Source organism: Nycticebus coucang, chromosome 6 (genome assembly GCF_027406575.1).
Source record: "Nycticebus coucang isolate mNycCou1 chromosome 6, mNycCou1.pri, whole genome shotgun sequence".
NCBI classification, from domain to species: domain Eukaryota; kingdom Metazoa; phylum Chordata; class Mammalia; order Primates; family Lorisidae; genus Nycticebus; species Nycticebus coucang.
Window position 1 is genome coordinate 23,009,871 of NC_069785.1, and position 12,505 is coordinate 23,022,375.

At 33.6% G+C, this 12,505-nt stretch overlaps 1 protein-coding gene and 1 pseudogene across 4 annotated transcripts in view; one reads left to right on the plus strand and one right to left on the minus strand.

The window, feature by feature from the left end:
- NUBPL (NUBP iron-sulfur cluster assembly factor, mitochondrial) overlaps window positions 1-12,505 on the minus strand; it is a 290,845-nt gene that overhangs the window by 102,193 nt on the left and 176,147 nt on the right. The gene's annotated exons all lie outside the window — the stretch shown is intronic.
- On the plus strand, window positions 2,819-3,127 carry LOC128587649 (c-Myc-binding protein-like; annotated as a pseudogene).

Below are 12,505 nucleotides of genomic sequence, written 5' to 3' on the forward strand. Positions count from 1 at the left end.
GGGGTCTTTCTATGTTGCCCAGGCTAGTCTCAAACTCATGGCCTCAAGTGATTCTCCTGCCTCAGACTCCCAAAGCAATTGAGCCACCATGCCCAAACAAAATGTAATTTTAAATTAGAATAGCTATTTATAAATCACACTAGAAAGACTATCAAAATAGAAAAATTAGAAAGTTTAGTTCATTTTAGAAACTGTTCTTCATATGAGAAATTTAAAAATCCTTATTCCCAATTAACTAAAAAATGCTTTAAAGGCTACCAGAGATATCAAAAGCTTGTTTTATGTTGGCGTTTGAAGTGATTCATCTCCCTGGGTATTAGGTAACACATTCCTGCCTTGGGCTGTCCAAATTATCATTGTTTTGGGGGTGTAAGAAAATGTATAAAGAAATAATATTTAAATCTATTCCTCAAAGTACCTGGGAACATACCAAATAATAGAGTATAAAATAAAAATAGTGCAAAGAAAAGCAACTGTCAAGGGCCCTCCAATCATCCGTATCTGAGATTCAGGCTCACAAAGTTTTGTCTATAGAAAGGAAAAACTCACAGCACAAAATCACCGATTACAGCTCTATGAGGTTGTAGCCTCTGGTGAAGAGAATCCTAATAAAACTCATGTAGAGGCAACCTCTTATCTCTTCCCTCCAAATAGCTTGACTTTCAAATTATTTTCTTTCCTGAGTAATTTCTAGAGCTCCCACTGCATTTGTGATATGGCCTGAAGGTAAAACAAGTCCAAATAATGTAAGTAAAACCAGATATATTAAACACTTTGTTCAGAATATGTGAGGTATGACACATACAGTGATAACTGCTATTTTTAAAGTTGATTATTTTCCAGTTTCTCAGTAAAAGTTCATTATTGAAAACTTAATAGCTCCTAATGTAATTTTCAAGTATTACATTTTAATAAAAAGGTAATCATGCAAAATTTGTAAGAGGCCAGCACTTAGCTGTTACTTTTAATCCTTAAGTAAAAAGTATACTTGCAAATGAAGAAAGAATAATTAAAACAAAACATTGAAAGATGGAAGGATTATAGGTTCAAATTGTCTATACTCTTTAGGGGAGATTCAACTTTTAAATGCAACTAACATGAACAGACTTATTTAACTATTACAGTGAGAACTCAGTCTATCCTAACACAAATATGTACAAGCAGGATATTTACAGAGACAGGTGTCAAAGGTTAGAGTGGTAATTGCACAAATAGTCACTGGATTTATAACCAAGATACCATTGCAATTAAGTGTTGGAATAACTAGATATCCATATGGAAAATATAATTAACCTGGACTCTAATTTCATACTATTTAAAAAATCAGTTTGCAAGAGATCATAGACCTAAATGCAAAAGCTGAAATAATCAAGTTTCCAGAAGACAATAGAGAATTTTTTGTGTGAGTACAGTAGGGAAAGATTTCTTAAAAAACATACATAAACCTGAAAGAAAAAAATTGATAAATTGGGCTTAATTAGAAGAAAGAACATTTTGCATCAAAAGATACCCTTAAGCAAGTAAAATACAAGCCCCAGATTGAGAGAAGATATTTATATTTGCACATCAGCCAAAAGGCTCATATCTAAAAATGTATAATGAACTCTTATAGATTAGTAAGAAAAAGATAGCGCAGTTCAAAAAGTGACCATAAAAGCAAACAGGCACTTCACAAAGATGGATATCCAAATAGCCAATAAGCATTACTCAACAGGGAAACACATTTTTAAACGACAATGCAATAACGAAACACATCTACAAGAATCACACAGATAGACAAACTTTTTTTTTATTAAATCATAGCTGTGTACATTAATGCAATTATGGGGTACAATGTGCTGGTTTTATACACATTTTCATCAAACTGGTTAACATAGCCTTCACCGTATTTTCTTAGTTATTGTGTTAAGACATTTATATTCTACACTTAGTAGATTTAACATGTACCCTTGTAAAATGCATCATAGGTGTGGTCCCACCAATTACCCTCCCTCCATCCATTCTCCCACCTCTTTCCTCTTCATCTTGGGCTGTAGTTGTGTTGTAGCATTCATATGGAAGTGTGGGTGCTTATAAATTGGTTTCATAGTAGGGCTGAGTACACTGGCTACTTTTTCTTTCATTCTTGAGATACTTTGCTAAGAAGACTATGTTCTAACTCCATCTATGTAACCATAAACAAAACAAGTATTGATAATGATATCAATATATATCTTAATATATCCTCATGTGCTAATGGCTGGGGATTAAATCAGTACAACCACTTTGGAAAACTCCTGGGCAGAAATACCTAAAACTAAACTAACCCTTAAGCCAAAATCCAGCAATCCCACTTCTAAGATTATACTTAAATGATGATATGATGCATCTGTACACCATAAAAAAGGTACAGAAGTGCTTATATAAGCTTCATTCATAATAGCCCCCAAATAAAAACAACACAAATATCAACAGAAGAATGGGTGTATTGTAAGCATATAATACAATGGAATACTATACAACAACAAAAAAGAACAATTAAAAATGCATGCAAAAACATAGATGGATTTCAGCATTGTGTTGCAAGAAAGAAGTCAGACATAAAAAGATTCCACACAAGAAAAAAAACTGCAATAAAATTCAACTTCCCACCCATCAGGTACAAAGTAAGGGGTATAGAGCACACCTCCTGGGTTAAGGACTCAACTATAACTTGAACTTTACCTTACAAATGCAAACAATATTGCCTAATCATATGTACCCTTCTGATACCCTCCCCCCAAAATAGACTCTACGAGTCATGGTCTCAGGCGCCAGCTACACCATCGCTGCTGTCACTATGGTCTATTACAAAGCCACCTACTCGAAGCATGAGCAGTTCCAGAGAGACTTGGAGAAGTCAGCGTGTTGGACATGCTGACCAGGCTGTTGACAGCCTTATATGAAGAACCAGAAAATCCTAATAGTGCTTTGGATTTTTTAAAGCATCGTTTTGGGGCTGCTACCATAGAATCCAGAAATAGAGCTGCTTCATCCAGAATTGGCAAAAATGAAGGAGAAATATGAAGCTATTATAGAAGAAAATAAAAAGCTGAAAGCAAAGGTTGCTCGGCAGGCACCACCTCGAGAGGAGAAGCAAGCATGTTGAATAGGATGCTTCTCAGTTGAAAAGACACAAAAATAGTTTCACAGGACTTGAAAAGTTTGTATAGTATACAATCTTCTGAAAAGATGCTACAAAACTCTTAATATGTTGAATTCACCTATCACATTCTACTTTTTAACACATAAATTTAGAATCACCAATAAAAACTCAGTATAACTTTCTTTGGGTATTAAAGCAGGAAAATCCAAAGTAAATCCTGAAAATGTGAACACAGTCATCTAACTCATTACTTTAAAAGACATTTTGTATAACAGTCTGATTAGGAATGATGGTAAATAGCCAAGGAAATTGACCATGGAGCTGTTCCTTGGTGTAGTTCAGGATATGAACACAGGTACAATCATTCTTTAAAATGAAGATGATACGGTTATTTTATTCCCTGTAGGCAGCAAGAGAGATCTGTGTGACATAAGATGCTCTTGCACAGGTTCCCATGAATCTTCTGCTTTTCCTTATATGATGCAGAATAAATAAATTGCCGCCACTTTCCTTAGACAACTGTGTGTGTGCCAGTCTGGACTCCTGACACCACAGTTTCCTTCTGCAATCATACCGTCTGGTAATCCTGCCTTGCTTTGCTCTGTGCCTAGTGAATCCAAGTTGCACACTGGCCTTTCTGTGCTGATTTTCTTATTCATTTTTTTAGCAAAAACAAAGGTTTATTGAGAAAGAGAAACATAGGTTTACAGAGTAAGACCAAGGTATAGGCTTACAGAGCAAGATCCATTTGTCATGGACAGCCACAGCCCCCATTATCATGACAAAGAAAAGGCAAAAGAGTTCTGTGCTGATTTTCAATTTGCTTAATAACAGCAGTTACCCTGACTGCAATTTATGGAACTTTAAACAGGATCACACTATTCCCATGCCTTATTTAGTTGCTTAGTTGGGCACAGCACTGAGGCAATATAAAATTCTGGGTTCATGCACAAAATGGGATGAGAAGGTGAAGGAGCTATATATTGTAGAAAATTATACTTTGTGGATGTAATTATATAGTGCTTTTTTCCCTCAATGTATTTTTCTAAACTTAAATTCATTTTCTCTTCATTATCCCTGTGAAGTAGGTAGGGCAAGTAATGAAGGGATGCTGGGTTCTGAATTTTTAGGCCAAAGACTGAAAATAATACAGATGATTCACTAACAGTACAGCCTTGGCCATATCAGTTAACTGCTCTGAGATTCATCTCCTTTATCTGTTAAATGAGAAGAATATCTGTGCTACCTCTCTCACAGAGTTGTTGTGAGGGCCAAAGGAGAATGTATGCAGAAGATTTGCTAATGGTAAAGCACTAAAAAACAAAAAAACAAAACTTACTTACGTAGTTTTAGGGCAGACAAAACTAATGAATATTTTAAGTAATATAAACTGGTTACCTCTAGGAGTGAGCACTGAGTGTGCAGACACAAAAGGGAACCTCCGGAGTATTAAAAATGTTCTAGATCTTGACCTCAGTAGTAGTCATGCAGATGTATATAATATATTAAGATTGTTGTACCTTATACACTTTATTGCTAGATACTTTTAAATTTTTTATTAAAGTTACAGTGGTGGGAGAAAAGGTAAAAAAAAATGCCAAGAAAATATCTGGAAGTAAAAGTAACAATAAAAATGGCTGCCCGGTCCTTTTGGACAGCTGTGATTTATATATTTTTTAAAATTCCATGTACATGTTCTCATTTATATGTGGGAGCTAAACATTAAAAACAATTGATCTCCTGGAGACGGAGAGTAGAATGATGGTTCCCAGAGGCTAGGAAAGGTAGTGGAGAGGGAGGTGATAAAGTGGAGATTGTTAATGGGAACAAAAAAATAGCTACATAATTAGATAGCATGAACAATATTTGATAGCACAACAGAATGAATATAATCAACAATAAGTTAGGGTATCCTTTAAAATAACTTAAAGAGTAGATCTGGAGAGTTCCTAACACAAAGAAATGATAAATGCCTGAAGTGATGGATATCCATTTACCTTGCAGCAGCATATTTAATAGCAAAAAAATTAAAAGCATCTACTGAGGATAAGTTTATTAAGCATTCTATGGAAATCATGGCAGATTTGCCCTGAAATTTGCCCTGAAAAAAAGGAGGATATTTCTAAAATCAGTTTGTCTCACCAGACTATAGCCAGGCAAATTGAAGAAATGGGAAAAATCTATCAAAAGAAGTTTAGAGAGAAAAGCTGCTAATTTAAAGTTTTATGTTTTAGCGATGAAGGACATCACTAATGCTATAAATACAGTTTAACTTGCCATTTTTATTATAGGTATTGATGACAAATAGAATGTCAGTGTAGAAATGGCTTCTTCAGTGCCATTAAAAGACACAACTAAATCAAGAGATTTATATGAAGCAGTAAAAAATATGTTAAAGCAATTTCCTTTGTCCATTATCAACATATCTCATATAGTTACTGATGGCGCCCTGGTGATAATAAGTATAAGAGAAGGCCTTATAAAATTAATAGGAGACAATGCAATTGCCACCCAAAACTCGAGTTTGATGAAGTATTATTACATAGTACATCAAGAAAATTTATGCACAAAAGCTTTAAAAATGGATAACATCATGCAAATTGTCATCAAGTCTGAATTTCCTGAGGGCGAAGGGACTGAATCATGGCCAATTCCAGGAGTTCCTTACAAGTATTGATGCTGACTATGGTGACATCATTTGCTTTTCAGAAGAGCAACTTAGATGGCTAAGTTGAGACCAAACGTTGAAAAGATGTTACAATTTGGGAAATGGTATCAAGTCATTTATGGCATCACAAACCAAATTTGTGCCAGAACTTGATGAAAACTTTCTTACAGATTTAACATTTTTAGTGGGTTTAACACTCATTTAAATGAGTTAACATGTATCTTCGAGGTGAAACCCAACAAAACAATATTTTAAACCATAACAGCATTCCAAGTAAAACTGAAATTATGGCAAGCCCAAATGAAGGCAAACAATTTTATGCATTCAACATGTTGGCTAAACACAGTCCTGTGAATAGCAAAAAATATGTAGCCTTGATTTTTAATCTGATATAAGAATTTGAAAAGATTTCAAGATTTCCAGGAAAATAATATTTTGGTGCATTTGTGACTCCATTCTCACTTGACATAAATATGTTCCCTGCCAATTTCAAATGGAATGCATCGAGCTGCAATCTGACATTCAACTTAAAGAAAAACTTGATCATGTCTCTTTACTGAACTTTTTTTTTTTAAGTTACACTGTTTGCATTTGTGAGGTAAATCTTTACTGAATGTTTATAGGTCCTATCTTCCTAAAGACAAATATCCCTCACCTAATAATCACACCTTATTCATGTCATCACATTTGCAAGGAACTATTTTGAAGAACGAAGCACAATAAAAATTAAGTTAAAACCAAAGTATCTGATGAGCACCTTGAGAACTCACTGAGAATTGCAACTTCCATCGAACCAGATCTTAACATATTAGTTGCTCAAATACAATGTCAAATACACCATTAGTTTTATGTTGCCCACTTTTCTTTTACAATTAAAAAAAAATCCAAGGCATTTTATTACTTAGATATGTACATTTTCTATATTAGCAATCACAAACTTGGGACCTGCTCAGCGATCTTAAAAGACTCTATGAACAGGCTATTGCATAATTAGGAGCATTATGTGAGGACTTATCTATGGTGGCCAAAATCACAAGAAGTATGCATGGACCTTTTTTTTTTTTTCCTCAGCAGCTTTTGTTAGTGTGGTCCAAGACAACTCTTCTTTTTCTAACGTGGCCCAGAGAAACCAAAAAGGTGGAGAAAACCCTATTCTATGTGGTAACAGAAATGGCTCTACATTTTGTTTGGATATTGATCATATGGGCATATACAATATCCAAAATTCACCAAAATGTTTGTGTATCATTCCTGCATATTACCCTACATAAGTTATACTTCAATAAAACAAACAAAAATAATCTATAAACTCAAGCAATAAAACTAAAAGATTTTTTTCTCAAAAATGAATAAAATAAGACATTTTGACAAATCTCACTAAGAATTAGTAATAAGAAAAAGCATTCGACAGCTATGAAAATTTTAATTTTATAAGAAAGTCAGAAAGTTTTGTTTTTATACGAGAATGCTAAATACAACATCATACCAATAAAACTTTGAAACTAGATGAAATGGAATATTTCCAAAGAAAACAAATTAACAAAACTGACACAAAAAGAGGTAAGAAACCTGAATGAATAAGTAATACAAGAAATTGAAAAATAATCAAAGGCCAACCCACAGCACAAAAGACATTTGGATCAAACAGTTTTAAAGAAGAGCTCTTCCAATATAGAGACTGTCAACTAGACAAAAAAAGAAAGCTTATGTAACTCTAAATGTAAAGAATAGTGTACTGATTTCAGCAGTGTATTATAAGAATATGATTCCAGAAACATAAAATCACCTGAACACAAAACCGTACTAATGAAATTGATTAAATTAAGCAATTAAATTTTAAAAATGTTTAAAACTCATTGCCAGAAATGCCAAAAGAAATTGATAAAATTTAAATCCCATTTCTTTTCTTCTTTAGAATTGGGAATATTTTAATTTACATTTTTAAACACAATAAAGCTTTGAGATTAAGTAAAGTTCTATCTTTACTTAATCTTTTTATAACAAAAACCTGAAATATAGAATAGTTAAATGATGTGTCCAAAGTCTAATCAAACTATTTCAAAATTGCCAAAGTTAAAGGATTGAGAAAGGTCAGTGAGGTCAGCATTAAGTAGCAAAACTAGAACCCAGATTTTTCCCAGCAATACAGAATGCCATCTTCAATTCTAAATTCCATCCTTAGCTTATGTTATAAACTTGACTAAATTGAATATAACATTCAGAATATCTTCTGGTCATGCTCTTTCTAAGTAAGGAGAAAAGGGATGTAATTTATAAAAACAGTTGTCAAAATGCTGATGCATATGACTCTGGGCTTCTGGGGCACTTCCAGGAATTCAACCTTTTATTTGTTCAGCTGACACTTCACAGCAATCTTTAAATATCTCCTGAGCAAACTGTTCTTTGTGTCCATACCTGGCTCCTACCTTAGGGTCTGGCAGATATTAGGTACTTCATAAATCTTTTCATTAAAGATTCAAATGATTAAATGGAAAAAAGAATAAATTTTAGCAGAATAGTTAGTCTTTGGCTAAGCTACAGTACCCATTTTAGAAGTGATGTGTCTCAGTCAAATTTCTGGTTCTTTGCAGTGAATGTCTGTGTTTCTTAGCCTCTTCTTTGGGTTTCCCACTTTTTAGTGTGCCATACGACATGTGGATTATTTATTCTAACCTATCACCCAGTTCACTAATTCTATACATTTGTATCTAATTTGATATACAATCAAATGACCAAGTTTTAAATCATATTTTATATTTGTATGTTTGCATTATCTGATTGTTTTCAAATATGTTGGGTAATTTTTTTCTAGTTTCTAGTTCTTTGCTAAATTTTCACTCTTGCCTTTATTTCTTTGAACATAGCAAGCTTGGTTGTTTTATATGTCTATATTAGCCTATGTCTAATAACTCTAATGTCTCACCTTTACTGAATATATTTCTATGTCTGATAGATCTGCTAATTCTTCTTCCTCTGGTGTCTTTTACCTTTCAATGTCTAATTATCTCTGCCTGTACACTGAACAATGTATTTGAAAAATAATTGAAAAAATAAATTGATGCATTGGTTGATGACATCTCTTCCATAGGGAACTTTCATTTGCTTCTGCAAGAGCTTGGAAAAGTTACCAACCCAAGACTATCTATCCAAGTTCCAGACTTAAAATTCCCTGATCTAGCAGATGATGAAAGCGTGCTCCAAATTCTTAGGAGAGCTTACACATTAATTCACTCCTATTCTGCAGGTTCACCCTTTGTGGTTATAGCAGAGTCTCGCTCTTGCCAGATTCCAGATTTTGACTATACTCCTCAATCCCATGAGGCATATGAAAGCAGAACTTATCCGCAAAGCTGGTAAGCTGTGATGAACAAACATCCTTAAAGCAAATTGATTTTGAGAGAATACACTCACTTCTATGGGTTATCATCTTCTCCCAGATGCTTCTAAGAATCTGTTCTTCATATTTTATCTAGTCTTTTCAATTATCTTCAGCAAGAATATTTTTTTTATATTTATTTATTTTTATTAAACCATAGCTGTGTACATTAGTATGATCGTGGGGCACCATACACTTGGTTCATAGATCATTTGACACATTTTCATCACATTAGTTAACATAGCTTTTGTAGCATTTTCTTAGTTATTTTGCTAAGACCTTTACATTCCACATTTACTAGGATTCATATATACCCTTGTAAGATGCACCGCAGGTGTAATCCCATTAATTCCCCTCCTTCCCCCTCCCTCCCCCCTCTCTCCCCTCCCTTTCCCCTTTCTCCCTATTCTTAGGTTGTAACTGGGTTATAGCTTTCATGTGAAGGTCCTACATTAGTTTCATAATAAGGGTGAGTACATTGGGTACTTTTTCTTCCATTCTTGAGACACTTTACTAAGAAGAATATGTTCCAGCTCCATCCATGTAAACATGAAAGAGGTAAAGTCTCCATCTTTCTTTAAGGCTGCATAATATTCTATGGTGTACATATACCACAATTTATTAATCCATTCGTGGATCAATGGGCACTTGGTCTTTTTCCATGACTTAGCAATTATGAATAGGGCTGCAATAAATATCTGATACAAATATCTTTGTTATGGCGTGATTTTTGGTCTTCTGGGTATATGCCCAGTAGAGGGATTACAGGATTGAATGGCAGATCTATTTTTAGATCTCTAAGTGTTCTCCATCTCTCTTTCCAAAAGCAATGTATTAATTTGCATTCCCACCAGCAGTGCAAAAGTGTTCCCTTTTCTCCACATCCGCGCCAACATCTCTGGTCTTGGGATTTTGTGATATAGGCTAGTCTCACTGGAGTTAGATGATAACTCAAAGTAGTTTTGATTTGCATTTCTCTGATGATTAAAGATGATGAGCATTTTTTCATATGTCTGAAGGCCGTGCGCCTGTCTTCTTCAGAGAAGTTTCTCTTCAAGTCCCTTGCCCAGCCTGCGATGGGATCCCTTGTTCTTTTCTTGCTAATGCGTTTGAGTTCTCTGTGGATTCTGGTTATTAAACCTTTGTCGGAGACATAACCTGCAAATATCTTCTCCCATTATCATATTGAATGGAGTTAAATTGGAATCATTTCCACTTAGATCTGGAACCAGACAAGGCTGCCCATTGTCTCCATTGCTCTTTAACATTGTAATGGAAGTTTTAGCCACCACTATTAGGGAAGAAAAGGCAATCAAGGGTATCCACATAGGGTCAGAAGAGATCAAACTTTCGCTCTTTGCAGATGATATGATTGTATATCTGGAAAATACTAGGGACTCTACTACAAAACTCTTAGAAGTGATTAAGGAATACAGCAGTGTCTCAGGTTACAAAATCAACATTCATAAATCGGTTGCCTTAATATACCAACAATAGTCAAGTTGAAAAAACAATTAAGGACTCTATCCCATTCACAGTAGTGCCAAAGAAGAATATTTGATCTCTATAACCTAGACTGTATTTATATAAACAGAATCTATTTGTCCTAAATCATTAAATCTCTCTCAACTGGCAATAAAAGGAAACATTGTTAAATTGCTAAAAGGATCTACTAGAAACCTACAGCAAACATCATACTTAAGAGTGAAAGAGAAAAAACACTGCCATCAACATGAGACAAGTAGGCCCACTATCACTGTTATTATTCAAGATTCAATTGGTGATGACAGATAATGCAATAAGAAAAGTAAAACAATTAAGAAATATAAACTGTACATGAATCACCTATCTAGGAATTCTATTGAAAAGCCATTAGAATAAATAACACTGTTAAAATGGCCAAATATCAGAAAAACATGCAAAAATCAAGTTTCTAAACAAAAGCAATTACTGATTAAATTATAAATAAATGCAAAAAAGTGCCATTAACACGGAAATAATAAAAGTTTAGGTATAAAATACGTTTTAATCTTTACATTCCAATAAACATAAAAAATCTTTTACATTTAAATGTAGTTTTCTGTATTATAGATCATTTATAAAAGTGTAAGCCTTTGTAACATTATTAAACTTTACCAAAATGAACAAGCATTATTTATTTTATGTTTGTTTACTTGTATACCATAGGGACCATGCCAGTTTTGATCATCATTACATATTACATATTCTGCATATGGTGCCTGCCACATAGGGATAAGATACAAATATTTATTGAATAACTGTAACTCAATGTATTCATTCGATTTTGGATGTTTAATCTTCTTAATGCTTCTAATTTTGTATGAAGTTCAGTAACTAAAGTTAATCTTTTGTAAAGGTAATCAGTTACACATGAGGATCCAAAAAATCTCAGGTTCAAAATCAGATCATAAATAAAAAATAACTTGATTTTCAAATGATTTTAAAAAGCAATCTGAAAGAATGATATCATAGTAGCACCTGCTATAGTAAAAGCAACATCTCACAAAAGGGGTGGAGGGGCAGCAATCAACTTGGTTAGTAACTATTAAGTAATACCACTTAAGAAGAAACAAAAGGAAGTAAGAACCCCAACTATTGATCACTAGACAACGATTCATGTTCTCAAACACAGAGCTATCTCCATAATCTCATTATTGCTGATACTTTTGTAAGTTTCTCTGTTCACAGTAAACTTAGATCTAGTTTCCCATAAGCTTTATATGGACACCTTCATATTATAAGGCAGTTCTAACAAAATACTTAATGCATCTGCTTGGTAAATACTTTTCAAATAAGTTATCAAAAATCTTACAGCACAACACAGGAAAAGAAACAAACCAATTTAAGTGGCTGTCAGTTTCCATCTCCTTACTTGGGTTTATGGGAAATTAATAAATGTCAAGTAAAAAGCACCTACATCTACTAAAAATATGTACTTCAAATGCTATAACATGTAGTCAAAAATACTAGCTTCAACTTTTCCTTCTATAATATAACAAAATTGGGATTTCAACTGACGTCTATACCAGCTTTCAGCCCAAAGCAATTTAGAAATAGACAAGAAAAGAACTCCTTAAAAATAAATTAGGGTTTATAATAGAAATGCTGACAGATGCTTCTTTGTAATAATGCTTGGTAAGACTACTATATTTTAGAAATGAACACATCATAATATATATGCAAGTGCTGTATTATTAAAATTCAACAATGCCCAGCTTATAATTACATAAAGACCATGGATAGCTCATAAAATATGTTATAAAGAAAGTGTGATGTGACAAGAAAATATACTGAGTTAAAATATAACACAAACAGG